The 12,948-nt window shown below is 40.3% G+C and overlaps 1 protein-coding gene across 5 annotated transcripts in view; it reads left to right on the forward strand.

Moving 5' to 3' along the window:
- Nucleotides 1-12,948, forward strand: part of LOC102296553 (tensin) — a 133,297-nt gene that overhangs the window by 23,553 nt on the left and 96,796 nt on the right. The window lies entirely within an intron of this gene.

Raw genomic sequence — 12,948 nt, forward strand, 5'->3', positions numbered from 1 at the left:
GGCAGCCTGGGATCGAACCACCGACCTTCTGATTAGTGGCTGACCTGCTCTGCCACCCCTACAACATATATTGATTCTGTAGATGTTAAAAAAAAATCAATAAAAAGTAATAATAAAGATGCAAATTCCCCATCACCCCAACATTCTCTAAGTGAATCAAGTAATATCCCCAACACCATTACACCACCAACAACAATATGAATTGCTGATCCAAGGGATTTATCCATGCTTTCATGCTGCTAACACCAAATTCTGACACTACCAGCTGACGGTTGCAGAAATAATTGAGATTAATTAGACCAGGCGATGATTTCTCAATGTTCTGTTGTCCAATTTTGGTAAGCCAATAACTCAGATTCCTGTTCTTGGCTGACAGGAGTGGCACCCAGTGTGGTCTTCTGCTGCCTATCTGCTTCAAGGACTATTGTGTTGTGCATTCAGAGATGCTCTTCTGCATACCTATATGAGTGGATGTTTGGATAACTGTTACCTTCCTATCAGCTCGAAGCAGTCTGTGCATTCTCTCTTTTTTGAGTTGCTACTGTAGACATTGGTGTTTACGGGCAGTTGAACAGGTATACCTGATGAAGTTGCTGATGGGTATACACAACAAACAAAATCAGCAAACACTCACATTTGCTGAGATGAAAATAATATATGTATTTTTTTGATATAACTGCAACAGTCAATAGCTTAAACTGCTAAAGCTACTGCTAGTTGACTAATAAATTAATCAGACATTAATAGCATCTATAAGTAGTAGAAGTAGCAGAAAGCTGCAAATTGAAGGTATATGAAAGAGAGCATCTTCAACAACATGCACAAAGTTGTAATGCGCATTTCCACATTTACATTTCAAAGCTGCATCCTTGTTGTGTTCTTGTCCTGTACTCGCTATGATTACGTGTTTGTTTGCTTTTTAATCCCCAGAGATGGACTCAAAGAGAGGAGAGCTCATTAGCAAACATGGATTCTAAGTTCATTAGCAGCTGACTAATGATTATAAGCAGCTGAGACTTCATGATCACAGCCCAATAATCTTTGTGTCTCTCAGTCTGCACTTTGTATTGATTGTATCGCAAGCTCGTGGAAACAGTATTCGCACACAGGTTCACGCACAGATATACATGTTTCTAGGCTGCACACACATAAGCAGTGAGGAGAACGGAGACACATACCCACACACACACAAGTGTCCCTCAACTTGCTGATGCTTGATGTTGGGATCTACTACAATCTGGCAACTGGCCCACAGTGTCAGTGAGTCCGCTGGGGTTGTTGGCTTCAGCAGTATAAATAAAATATCTTGAACTCCTGTCTTTTGTGTGTTCTTTTACATTGATTCATATGTCCACAGTGTATAGAGGTAGACAGGAAAGGATATATTTTGTCTGGTTTTGTTCTTAAAGTGTTGTTTGAGTAAACTATGTCTGTAGATTGTAACAGTCTCTGATTATGGGCACTTCTTTCCTGGCAATCACTAACGTAGCCATAATCACAGTGAAGAAGGCCCCTTGGGGGTTATAACCAGAATAATGACTATCCTGATAAGGCATTTCACGCTCCCTTATGTTATTTACTATAAAAGGAAATGTTCATAAATGTTGGGGCACGGCACAACATCAAACTGACAAGGATCATTTTGGGAAACCTTAGTTTTGTGCTGCCTAAAGCTGGTGAAAGAAGCAGAGCAAAGCTTCTTGAGGACTGATGATAGCCAAAGTGCTAATTTCAGCTGTTTGATATGCCATCTGTGTGTCTGAGATTGCAGTTTCAGAGAGAGTTCGAGAGCGGAGGCTGGCAGCAGGAGCAGAGTTTACAGTGAGGTGATGCAGAGTTTAAATGTGAACAAAGTCTGACGCTGACAGAAATATTCAAAAGGATTCATGGCTCACCAAAGTTGGACAAAAGGAAATTGGAAAAATCTTGCCTGGTTTGAGGAGGTTCGATTTCTGATTGATATCAGACATCAGATAGTAGGGTCTGAATTCGGAACAAACAACATGAAATCATGTTTCCATCCTGGCTTGTGTCAGCGGCTCAGCCTGGTGGTGTAATGGTGTGAGAGATATTTCCTTGGCACATTTTGGGCTCCTTAGTTCCAACTGAGCATTGTTTATGACCTTTATGGCCAGGATAATACAGTGTACCATCTTCTGATGGGTGCTTCCAACAGAATAACCATGTCTCAAAACTCAAATCATCTCAAACTGGTTACTTGAACTTGAAGATGTTTTCACTGTTCTCAAATGCCCTCCACAATCACCAGATCTCAGTCCAACAGAACACCTTTGGGACGTGGAGGAACAGGAGATTCACATCATGGATGTACAACTGCGAAATCTACAGCAACTGCATGATTCTGTCATGTGAATATGGAGCAAAATCTCTAAGGAGTGTTTCCATCCCCTTGTCAAATCTAAGCTATGAAGAATTACACTAATAATTACACAAAAGGTGCTGTTTAGCTGAGTCTTAGGAAATAGGAATTTGACTCATACTATGGCCTAAAACTCACAATATCTCACCTGGTACTCTGATGATGGTGACAACTGTTTCTTCTACCTCTTAGGAGAGTGTCACTTTTATGAAACTGCTATGATAAATTGCTGCAGGGCTCTTTAAACAAAAAACAGTGAACAACTAGTCTTTGAGATAAAATGTAGAGTCCGCGGTTTGTTCACACAGTCTCAAACACAGCAATGTAGAAAAATGTCTGAAATGAAGACCGCAAAAGTGCAAGTGGTTTGCGTCTGAATGATTGGAAAAAAACTGACTAGTTAACATTACATAAAGATCTTAGGTTGGGTTAAAATACACAGTTTTATGTTAGAAAGCCGCAAGTACTACCTGTTCTACACACAACAACACCTGAATGTATTTTACATGCAAAAACTCAAGTAATACTTTAGTATTTGACTTGCGTAGTGTACTTAAGTACTTAAGTCACATGTTACATGCAGCAGAGTACAAGTATATTTAAAGTATGAAAGCATCAGATAAACAAACGTAAGACTCTGAATTCCGTGAAAATGATCACAAATAGCGTATAGAAGTGTTTCCTGCTCTTCACTCAGATTCTGGTAAAGACATCAGCTTCAGTAAAGAGTTATTGAACAATCCATTGCACCGCCATAGCTTTCATGTGTTTGGGAAAACTTTTTTTCTACAATAAGTAATTGCCCAAAGCATGTAAATGCTGTCACAGACTCTTATATACAAACATTACAAATGTCATCCTGGTTCTGTAGTTTCTTTTTATGTTTCTCCCTCTTGTTTGCTCCCGCTCTATGTCTCACAAAGGCGCCCATTGTTCCTGACCGAATTTCAATTTGGTTGAAATTGAAAGCAGGTGTGGCTCTGCTTTTTCATCTTGCGGGGGTGCTGGGCTTTTCTATTTCTGTGGGCCTGTTCCTCATGCTCGTTTCATTGAATCATTGACTGGTTGGTAACCCCCCCCCTCCCCCCACAGTTGTTTTTTTTTTTTTTTACATATTGAGTCATTTGCTCCATCTGTCCGACTCATCTATCAGCCAGGTAGTCACTCATTCGGAAAATCATGTCTCATTTCTGTCTCACATGGCATTGCTGATAAGCATTCTGCACATTTTGTTACATATGATGCAGAAAACCCCTAACCTTCGGGTAAAAATGTCTCCAGCTACTAACTTTAATTTCTAAATGATTGTATTTACTTCACTATTGTCTCTTGGAGATGTTTATTGCACATAGGGGGACACTTGCTGAAAAATTAATTAGCTCCAGGATTTGTGTCAAATTACGTCATTATCCAGGATAATACTGCACATCTTTGTTCCTTCCTCCAACCATTCTTTCAATTCATGCAGAAAGACTTTCCTCTGACTGTGCTATAAGTGGAACCATATGTGGAGGTCTGCATGAATATGGGAATGAAGCTGGATGTGGGGACATTTATGTTCCTATATATATGTGTGTGTGTGAGAGAGAGATTCCAGATTTGAACATCCGGGATTTATGCGAAAAGGGTGCCTTCTGAGCTGCCAGATGTAGCAGCTCAAAAGGCACCTTGCATAAACAGGATATGTTGACTACAAACACGTACCCTTACACTGAGGCTTTCTTCTCTTGACAAATATTGGTATAAATATGTGTAGGCTCTCTGTAAAGGGCTTCTTGAGTTTGGTGCCATACTTTATTCAGACAGAACTGGTGACCATAGATGGGCTATAGATGGCTATGTTTCATTTTCTTATATCATAATAAATAATAATAAAAACATAGCCAGAAAAACAGGTTCAATATATCTTGATGTAAGAAAGATATAGTAAGATTTAAGCTACGTACCCAACAAAAATATTGCCTATGCCCCAGTTGTGTTTCAGCACACGTTAGTAATTTTTTAGTAAATGTAATATGAGAGCTTCCATTTTATTAGGTTTTAAAATGTAGCCTCTTGATAATGTAAATGTAGCATATTCACAGCATTGTTTTTCTTACACTTTTACATTAATATTATATAACGAAGGAAAATTATTTCTATGTTTCTTAACGGATTTTGTAGCTACAAGTTAGCTAAATGTATCAAGGCTTAAATATAGTTTTTAACATAAACAGCCTTAACATTTTAACTTAATATAGTATTCAAATTAACTAACCTTTAATTACGTTTTGGTTATTTAAAAAACTGTAGTGTCAGTATGGCCTATATACAAAATATGGACAAAGCCACTGTGACATTAGCAATTTGATGCATGGTCTACCTTTTTGAAGCTTTGACTTTGGCATTTTGGCCAAACTTCGTTTTTAGTAGCAAGAAGTGAGAAAAGGCTGGAATGTTAAGTCATGAGCTAATGCTAAAGTAGCCTGTTGATCCAGGGATCCAAACTGTTCAGAAGGCTCTAAATGGTGCCAACACCTCAAATTGCTAAGCAGCCACAGATTTATGTAGCTAATGGCTGTTAGCTTGTTAGCAAATGATTTATATTTTTTGCAAACGATGCAAAGCAATATTAGCAGTCAGCTGGTTTGTCTATCTGCCAATTACTTTCTTTTAGCTTTGTATTTGGCTTAGTTCATAGAAGTTTTTCTTTTTTTTTTCCTGGGCAGATGCAGTCAAGCAAAAAAAAAACGTTTTCACATAACTCAAAACAGTGCTGTAAAAAAACTATGTACACCTATACTGCCTCCATAGGAATTAAGAGAATCAGTAGTAGTCATCTGCTGCTAATCAAATGTGCTTGTTTCCTGATCATTAGCAAGTGAGATAAATATCCTGATAAAATCAGAATTTCTTGCAGCTCGCAGGTCTGGGGCAATGACACAACACAAAGGAAAGACATCAGCAATTATCTTATTATAGAGAGTCATAAGACTATTTTCAAATAATCTGCGGTCCACCATTCTGCAATGAGAAAGTGCAAAACGGCTTATTTGGAAGGATTTCCTCTATTTCTCTCTAAAAGTTATTTTTTTAGAATGACTTAGGTTTGCAAAGCTGCATCTAAACAAACCACAAAACCTCTAGAACAATGTCCTTTGGACAGACCAGACCAAACAAAGCATATGAACACAAACACCGCATACCGACCATCAGCACGGTGGTGGAGGGGTGATGATTTGGTCTATAGTCACTGCGTCAACTATGACCTCCTTTATATACCAACTTAAGCCTGGGCACACTGGTTCATGCGATAAGATGATCACTTCAGCAAATCTGTCACAGAATGGCTGTAAATGAAAACAGTCAAGGTGCTGCAATGTTCTAGTCAAAGTCCAGAACTCAACCTAACTGAAATGCTGGACATTAAGTGAGCTCTGCATAAATTAATTCAAACCTCAATAAACTGAAGTAACGGTGCATAGAAGAGTGGGCTAAATTTCCTCCACAATGATCTGAGAGACTGATAATGTCATACAGAAAACAATAACTTCAGGTTATTGCTGCTAAAGGTGGTTCCTCACAATACTTTAATATACTCTTCAAGTCCTGCCACGTGTGGGTATCCATGTGAATCACTGTGAATATAAAAGCAAGATGCTTTCTCGAAATACACGAAGCAGTCATCCAAGATACAAACGATACAAATGTGTCTATCACCAACAGTCCAGCATGTGCATATATGTGGATTGATATAAATGACTTTTACGCGTGTTTTCCAGGACTAGTTCGTGTTCATGTATAATTTCTGATCAGAAGGACAGAACGATGCCTTTGAGAAAGTTGTCCCCCCTCTCCTCCTCCCACATCTTTGCTCTAAGTGGGGTCGCGGTCGAGGTAGCGTAGTGATGCTTTTCATTAGCTAAGTGCAACTGGGGGAGAAGAGCACACAGCCTTGATTTACTGGGCCTCCTGTCTATATGCCAGGACACACATACTCAGAGAAACCCCTCCTCTCCTCTTTCAGCCTGTCCACTCTGTCCCATTATTCCCTCTATTTTTTCTCCAGATCCATCCATTTCCCTTACCTTGAGCCTCTCTTTTTCTGTCTCGGTTTCTCTGTCTCTCCACATAACTTCCTTTTCCATTTTCTCTCTCAAGCCTGTCGTGGGAGTCTCCTTCTAGCACGACACAGAGGACAGCTTTCTTTCTCTTTTACATTGCTGTCCTCTGCTGTGTGCTAAAAATGTCAAAATGCATTTTTTTAGGGTTATCACAATACCACTGAAAGTAACATCAGCTTTCCATAATGCTGAAAAGAAGGCGTTTTGCTTCGGTTCATGTTGTATTCATGAAAAAGCATGATTCAAGTTGGATTTTTTTTTTTCAACTTGAAGAGTCGTTTCATTTGTAAACGCATGATCTCGTTGCTCATTACTAGCCATTTCAGCTGCTGAGGCCCTTCTTCTCTTTCTTCTTTTTTTCTTTTTTTTTTAAAAAAAGTTGAATCCCAGATGCTACATGGCAGAAATCCAAGTGCCATTTGCACTTCTGTTGTCTCGATATTCACAGTGGGCCTGTGCGCCAGGCTGTGTATTCATGTTTATACGTGTGTGTGTGTGTGTGTGTGTGTGTGTGTGTGTGTGTGTGTGTGTGTGTGTGTGTGTGTGTAAACTTGTGGTTGTATGTTTTTTCTCCCCCAGCCCATCTATCATTGTTTGACAGGACATGTTGACCCCAGTTGCTGTGGCAGCCAGGTAACCATGGCACCTGACTGTGACACAGCTGGTTGCGTCTGATTGGTTTAGCCGCCGGCTTTCTGCCAGGTCATCTTTAACATCGAGACTGTGGAGCTTTAAAGGCTATTTATAAGCTCAGCAAGGCCCACGCTGCAAAAAATGCCAGTCTTAAGCAGGTGTTTGCTCTCATGTTTAATCTGAATGTCTTCCAGATCCATCTATCCATCCATTCGCTTCTGCTTATCCTCTTCAGGGTCGCAGGGGGTGCTGGAGCCCAGCTGTCATAGGGCGAGAGGCGGGGTGCACCCTGGACAGGTCACCAGTCTGTCTCAGGGCTAACACATAGAGACAGACAACCATTCACACTCACATTCACACCATGGGCAATTTAGGCTACGTCCAGACTAGCCCGGATAGATTTGAAAGCGGCGTTTTTGTCTGAAAACGCTCCGCATCCACACTAGCGTTTTCAGTCGTTTTCACAGAGTTGCGCGTCCACATTGAAGCGGCCGAAAACGCTTACGTTCCAGTCCTGCGCATGCGCAAAAGCGAATGAGGATTACATAATTTGAAGAAAAGCTATCTGGAGCATGTACAAACTGATATTAATCTTTTTTAGGGCTGTCAAAATTGAGAGCAATCAAAACAACTGCTGTATAATGCACTCCGCTATCTTTGTTTAATTGGTCACATGACTGCATCACATGACTAAAATGCGTCATCGTTTTAGAAAGTCTGATTTTCGAGTGTCCACAGTGCGATGGGGCAGCTCCGTTTTGAAATGTATGCGTTTTCAAGAGCGGAAAACGCCGTCTCAGTGTGGATGGGAGGCCAAAACGGAGAGAAAACGATTAGTGTGGACATAGCCTTAGATTGACCAGTTAACCTATCCCCACTAACTGCATGTGTTTGGACTGCGGGAGGAAGCCGGAGTACCCAGGGAGAACCCCCGCAGACACGGGGAGAACATGCAAACTCCACACAGCTAGCACTGTTAGCATCTGGCCCACTGTGATGTTTTTGTTTTGAAGATGATAAAATTAAGAATATATAGTAACCCTAGGGGTGAATTTCATACACACTGAAATCTGCTAAACCTGCTATAAACAGATTTTGTCATATGAATTGGTATTATCTATAGGTAGTGGATGTAATATTTGGTCCTAGAAACTTTCTGGTTTTCGTTTTCAACATGCATAGCCCATAGTTGGACATAACATAGTCAATGGGTTGTTGCTAAGTAACATACAAAAAAACCCCTAAATGATTGAATGTCACTCACCAAAACTCAAAGCTCACCCTTTTTCTATGGTCTTCTTACTGCTAACCATACAGCGAGCCACATATTTTGCATTGAAAATGTTCCAAAAAGCACCAACACCCCAGTCACAGCCCACTGAAACAAATTAGCTAAGGTGCTATCTAACAGAGAGTGGCTATACCTACTCATCTCTCAAAGCTTCACCCCTTATGTTGTATAGTGTAAGTTCAGTCTTAATAAAGTTAAAATGAGTAGGTTTTTATATTAAAAATTACATAAGTTTTAATAAAATAGCCTTTAAGTTATAGAGACAGAAACTGGTTTTGTAGCATGCTGTAGCATAAACATTTATTTCTGCTATAGAGCTAGACATGTTAACACAGCAGTCTATGGCGAGTGACTTACTTTTGAAGCCATTTTGGTGGCAATTCAAGAAACCTTTTAGTGCTTCTGTAAATCAAGACAATTTTTTACAGTGGCTAGCAATTGTAGTAACATTAGCTAGTTAACAGTTTTACAGTAACATTTCATATTACACTTAAAGTCAGTGCAAACAGTGTTGAGGAGATACTCGTTATACCACTATCAAGCAATACTTTAATTTTTTTTCCTATATCATGTTTTCACCTGGCACAGTACTTTTGAATCTGTCCGTTCAACCAATTCTCCATTAATCAGTATATATGGATAAAATGTTTAGTCTGCCTCTGTATCAATCTGAGCTGCTGCTGTTGAGCAGAACAAACAAATGGAAGAAACAAGGTTGTTTGAGAGATAGATGTTGCAGTGGTTCATAATTAATTTTTTTACATGAATTATCACCATGCATGCAGCATATTGTTTGTTTAAAGTTACCTGTTCTAATATGCTGTGTGTGCTGCTGGCTAGCCAAGGTCAGCCAGGATTCCTCTTTGGAACTTATAGCGAGAGTGTCACAGTGTGACAAAAGCTATTAAGATTTAGGGAGATATGGGAGCGAAAACGCTGAGAAACACACTTTTGAAAAGAGCTTTGAGCCAAATTGACTGCAGCACACGGAGGAGGGGAAAAAAAGACCAGGGAGCTTTGGAAAGCAACAGGAAAATGAGCTCAAAGATGATGAAGCAAAGGATTACACGACTTAGTGCAGCTTTCATCAGTGAGCCTCATCATACCTACAGTCCTTTGAAGATGTAGTAGGTCTAGTTGTAGTTGAAGTGATTAAAATTAGCAATGGGAAAAAGCAGTGAGCTATAATAATGTGCAAAAGTCTTGAGCCACTACTTGTTTTTATATTTTTCTGCCAAGAAGCCAAACTTTCTTTTACTTTTTTTAAAGTGGTTTCCATCAATAGTTCTTCAGGCTTACTGAAGTTTGTTTAAAGTCTTTCTTCGAACACTGGCCTTTTTTCTTTTGCTGATTTTAAGTCCAGTCTTTGTACTACCAAACTGACCACCTTCAGATCCCCCCCTGCCACCTGCTCCTGGATTAAAGATTTCTTCACTAACCAGCCTCAATCTGTCCGACTTGCTGATTGAGGCTGGTGCTTGGACAACAACATGAAGCTGAACTTCATTAAAACAAAAGAGCTCATAATGGACTTCAGAAGGCACAGACACATCACTCCCCTGCCATTGTAAAAGGATAACGGGTGGAATCTGCCTCCACCTTCAGGTTTCTGGGCACCCACGTCTCCACTGATCACACCTGGACCAACAACACCAACGCCCTGGTAAAGAGGGCCCAGCAGTGACTGCACTTCCTCCATATCCCGAGGAAGAATAACCTGGAGAAGAAGCTGCTGCTGGCCTTCTCACACACCTCAGTGGAGAGCATGCTGTCCTACTGCCTGAGTGTTTGGTACTCAGGGGTTACTACTAAGAACAGGAAGGCTAAGCAGAGGGTAATTAATACCACCCAAAAAGTCATTGACTTTCCTCTGCCACCCCTGAAGGCCATCACTAGATCCCCCCGTCTCAGGAAAACCAGGGCCATCACAGGTGACCCCTTGCACCCTGCCCACCACCCGTTTGACCTGCAGCCCTCACGTCAATCAGGTCCGACACCTCTAGACTCACAAACAGGTTCCTACCCTGGGACTTTCAGACTGTTAGCAAACAACATCCCCCCACACTCCCAAGCCATGGCGTGAGTAACCCTTCATCACTCAGGCCACTCAAAAACGAACTCTGTACTCAGACCAAGTCTTTTCTTTGCACTACTTCCAAGCACTTTGCAACTATTTTGTTCTCTAGGTTGTGGCTTTTTCTAATTTTTATATATATTTCTCTTGATTGTATACATTTCTCCTGTTTGCTATTTAATCCTGCTGTCTTACTATTTATATGTCATTGTACATGTTCAGTGACAATAAAGGGCTATTCTATTCTATTCTACTTCACTCTCTGGAGTGTGTCCTTAAAATTTTAAGGAAATGGAGGACAAAAAAAGTGGCAGGTCTAAATCCAGCAAAGGCTTGACACAGATTTTGAGATATTCATCTGGCTCTTCAGTTAATCCATCTACTGTTCACTGAAGCCTCATCAGAAATAGTCTCAGCTGATAGGTGGCCATCAAGAAGTCTTCTTAAGGAAGGGGAAAAGAGAGATAATGTAAAATCATACCTGTATAGAAAAACACACAGTGGAACACTATCAGTCATGGATCGGCCTCCCCAGAGCCCGGACCTCAACATTATTGAAGCAGTGTGGGATCATGTTGACAGAGAACAGAACAAAAGGCAGAAACATCCAAAGAAGAGCTTTGAATATCCTTCAAGAAGCCTGGAGAACTATTCCTGAAGATTACTTAAATATTGACTTTTAAGCTCATTCGAAGCTCATTAGACATTTTCTTGTATATTTGCACATTTTTCGTAAATTGATCCCCATTTTCCTTGCAAAATGTTACAAAATTAAGGTTCCACAGCACGGCATTTCAAACAGTACTTGTGGTAGAAGGTTATGTTGTAGGTGGCAGTAGGAGCTATCTGTTGCATAGTGGTCCTAAGTAAGACGTCACTTGTTCTTTGGTTTAGAGATGGACCACAATCTGTGAGTGGTAATGAGTAAATTTCAGGAGCACTGTGGACACGTGCACATGCATTTCCTGTGCATTTTAAATAAGCTGCTCTGAGCTACTCTTTCTACCAGAACCTCCCCTCCCCCAAACAGCTCCTCATCGTTGGTGCTCTGCAAACAAAATCAATTACTGTGTGCTACTACAGAATTACAGACTTACCTTTAGACATCAACACAAACTGGTGCAAGTAGAAACAATTAGCGTGTTTATCTACTTAAAGAAAGACACAGAAAGCAGAAAAACTTAAAACCAATCACTCCTCTGTAGGAGAAGTGATCAGTGATCTATTTACAGTGAGCAACTTGCACAACATGATGTGGCAGCAATGTTGCCTATGTTGAATAAGATAATCAGTTAACTCTTCAACTGTTAATCTGTTAAAAAAAAACAAAAAACTATGTTTGCAGGTAAAGACCAGGTCACCTTAAGAAAGATTGATTTCTCCTTTTGCCAGAAATAAATATTCCAAAGCCCTCGCAATGATTTATATTCGTGGGAATGTTCGAGGAATGTCTTAATTCATTGACTCATTCATGCATCCTTTCAAGGTGATATCTGGAAGGAGGTGTATATAAAATACTGTTTTCAATAAAGCAAACTCAGATTTACAGCCCAGCCAAGCTCAACCCAAACCAGGCCAGCTGCACAAATACACAAAGGAAATGGCATCATTATTATGACTCACAGAGGAGGCTGTTAGGAAAAGTGGGCTTTGGACAACAGGGAAAGAGGGAGATCTAGCAGGGTGTTTGCTTTAAGTGCAATTCTGAGTGATGATGTCACATGATGAAATGACAAAAGAAGAGATCTGGGATTTGCCTGTTGTCTTTTTGGCCATACGAACTGGGGTAACTGCATCAAAGCAACCCACAGACCTTTGTATGATAAAATAAAACCAGATCAAACCACATAAGCAAGTCAGAAAGAAAATAAAGGCCTAAAACATTCAGAAACCTAAACCAACTCGTCTATTCTGAGCACATTTTGAAGCGTTCATCGGCTGGTTTCCTTCAAAGGAAAAACTCGTGCGTTGAGTGCATTTTCCAAGCTGCAGGACAGACTAATCAGATCAATTCGGAGTAATGTGCAGCTGTTTGGAGAGAAACCCACATTTTAACACAGCGTTCGAGATGTCATTGCATGTCAGGAATAAATTACACAAGTCATGGAATTAATTTTGCAAGGGTCTTTTGGGATCCTCCAAGTTGTTATCCTGGTCATGAGCAACATGCTCGCAGCAGCTGCAACCCCATCTTCTTCTTCCTCATCATCATCAGCATGCGTAAAACAATATTTTTGATTTTTCTTCTTCACTGCTTTGCACAGTTTCTCGAGCTGTTGTGTCCTCAGGCTGCTCTGAAATGAAGCCCCGGACACACACTTGCAAACAATACTGCACACACACACACACGAACACACACAGGCAAGCATCATTCCTAGAGTTTTTTAGGTTGCTGGCTGCTGTAAGGCCTTTTTTTCACTCCATCGTTAATTAGTCATTTAATTAGAGAACTTCAAAGTGAAAACAT

Source organism: Haplochromis burtoni, unplaced genomic scaffold (genome assembly GCF_018398535.1).
Source record: "Haplochromis burtoni strain Fernald_Lab_line unplaced genomic scaffold, NCSU_Asbu1 Contig_38, whole genome shotgun sequence".
In the NCBI taxonomy this organism is placed as follows: domain Eukaryota; kingdom Metazoa; phylum Chordata; class Actinopteri; order Cichliformes; family Cichlidae; genus Haplochromis; species Haplochromis burtoni.